Source organism: Phalaenopsis equestris, unplaced genomic scaffold (genome assembly GCF_001263595.1).
Source record: "Phalaenopsis equestris unplaced genomic scaffold, ASM126359v1 Scaffold000661, whole genome shotgun sequence".
NCBI classification, from domain to species: domain Eukaryota; kingdom Viridiplantae; phylum Streptophyta; class Magnoliopsida; order Asparagales; family Orchidaceae; genus Phalaenopsis; species Phalaenopsis equestris.
Window position 1 is genome coordinate 1 of NW_018165101.1, and position 2935 is coordinate 2935.

At 34.6% G+C, this 2935-nt stretch overlaps 1 pseudogene; it reads left to right on the top strand.

Annotated features, from left to right (window-relative positions):
- Positions 1-1513: 1513 nt before the first annotated feature.
- On the top strand, positions 1514-2790 carry LOC110030125 (annotated as a pseudogene).
- The last annotated feature ends 145 nt before the right edge of the window (positions 2791-2935 follow it).

Consider the following 2935-nt stretch of genomic DNA (forward strand, 5'->3'; position numbering starts at 1 on the left):
TATATAATTTAATGTATAAGTTGCCATGAAATAGATGTGTTTAATCAAAATGATTTTTAAATCATTAGAATATTTTGATATTTCAATTATAGAAGATTTCATCAATTAATTGGATTGAGTACTATTCTCAAAATTAAGGGTCTGTTTGGGGTAGCTGCAGCTTATTGAATAATTTGTTGATAAGCTAGGTGCGGTGATTATTAAAAATATTTATTTTTTTGAAAAAGCTAGACTGTTGCCAGAAAACTGTCCCCGCACCTAAACAGGAGCGGTGTGAAAACGCTGAAATGATTTCAGCATTTTCAAAATGCTTAAACTGCCAAAACGCAGTTTACCCAAACTGTCTAGGTGAGTTTTCAAAACTCCACCGCACCAAATAAACTGCCCCTTACGTACTTTAAGTCAACCGATACACACTTTTTCATGACTAAAATTTCATTATAAAATCTTGACCTTTTTTAAAGAATATTTATCTATTTATTGAAACAAATCTGTGTCAACATTAAAAGTTTATGGTTGAACATAATAAACAGTTGAATTCAAATAAGGTAGCTTTGACTAAATCAATTAATATATTCGCTTTTTGAGTGGCATTAACTAATTAGCTAAAAAATATATTTGTTCACTGAAAAATAATATCCCATAATTTGGCTTAATTCCAAAAAATATTTTTCATTCAACTAAACTAATCTTTAACCAGAGTTGCTAATTATTTACCGTATTTATTCTAATTATAAATATGCTTATTATTGATCCTTAATAAAAGTCTTCATTTAAGTTGTAATTGAACGTATAGCATATCGTTGCAAATAAAGTTAAGAGATTGAAAACATTAGTTTTGAGTGCTCATCCTACCTGAAAAATAAAAATGTAAACTTTAAATTGAAATATCTTTTTTTTTTTTCAATAACAAACTTTATGATAATAAATAGGAATATTTACATACATACCACACAATTTTTACGCATTTACATATCTAACAAACTTAAGTTTGGGTCCATTTGGGGCAGCTGCAGCTTATTGAATAATCTGTTGATAAACTGTTTAAAAATAATCTGCTGATAAGCTAGATGCGGTGACTATTAGAAATTTTTATTTTTTGGAAAAGCCAGACCGCTGTCAGGAAGCTACCAACGCACCTAGATAGGTGCGGTGTGCAAACGCCACTTTCAGCGTTTTCAAAACGCATAAGCTGCCAAAACGCAGTTTACCCAAACAGTCCAGATGCGTTTTCAAAATATCACAGCACCAAATAAGCTGCCCCAAACAGACCCTTAATATTTATACTTGTAACAAATTGACTTCATAAATCTAATTATGAAAAATTATATTTTGCTTTTAAAAATGTAATGATAGCATTATTCTTTTCATGTAATGCCAAAGTTTTTAGTTGTATATATGAATGTAAATATTAATGTTTACATGTTAGAAATATAAATATATAAGAATTGTGAATATTCCTAATAATTGTATAAATGAAATCGTATGAGTCATGACATAAAATTAAATGCAGGGCCACGATAAACCAATTACTGTACTGCATTGGTCTCAAGTACACGACCTCAACGATCGCAAGCGCCCTCACCAACATCCTTCCAGCATTGACATTTATCATGGCAGTTCCGTTCAGGTACATACTCTCCACATCATTCAAATCAATTAATCAATTAATTATTTAAAACTTTGAACTCTAGTTATTAGTATTTTTGTGGCTCTAATACAAGAAAAAATATTCAGTCCGGACGTCCGCAAGTTCGGATGGCCAACCACCGACAGTCATGTCGCTCGCCGATGACATGTTTGGCGACGTTGTTCCCGGTAGTAGGCCGTCCGGACGTGCGGGATCTGGATGGAAAGTATTAGGTTTTAAAATTTGAATTTACTAAATCCGACTACGGGACAAATTTAAAACTTTAGTCCGTCATGTCATTAAGGAGCCCTAATAAAAAAAAAATATCATACAAATAAATACATATCATCAAATTCACTCATTCACAACAATACTACCTGAAACCATAATAGGATCGAGAGAGCAGATATAAAAAGTTACTGCGGCCAAGCAAAGATAGTCGGAACAGTGCTCTGTGTTGGTGGATCCATGATGATGACCTTCTACAAAGGACCTCTAATCCACATCCCATCCTCTGGCATTCACTGGCGATAGGGCGGCAAAAGGCATGAAAGCCACAACAGCAACAGGTGGGTCATCCGACAAGCAAATACTGGGCGCCATGTTAGTGGTGGGGAGCTGCGCAGCATGGGCTGCCTGGTTCATCATGCAGGCCAAGATGAGCAAGTCATTCTCTGCACCATACACGACCTCCACGCTAATTTGTGCCATGGCTAGCCTTCAATGTCTTCTTATTGGTGGCGCCGTTGAGCGGGATTGGGATCGGTGGGCTTTAGGCTTCGACATTCGTCTGGCTGCCTCTTTGTACATTGTAAGTGCTACTTTGCTCGCACAAGCATTTGGGCTGTTCTGTGTTAATATAGATGTTGTGATGAAATATTAAAATTTATTTTTGGTTTTATTTTATTTTTATTGCTTTTGGCATGTCAGTATAGTATTTAAAATAAATTATTTTGTGGGCAGGGATTGATTGGTTCTGGACTTGCGGTGTCGCTGATGACGTGGGCCATAGAAAAACGGGGCCCATTGTTTGTTTCCATGTTCAGTCCATTGTTGCTTGTTATTGTGGCGGTATTGGGCTGGGCCATACTCGATGAGAAGCTTTTCTTGGGCAGGTAAATTTTAAATGAAAGATTTACGTGCATGGCACTTTATTCCAATTTATTTACATATATAACATCTAAAGTTTTATATGTGTGTGTGTATTTTTATGATTACATATATAACATCTAAAGTTTTATATGTGTGTGTGTGTATTTTTATGATTATTTTTTTTTTAAAGGCCCAAATATTGATTTCTCATAC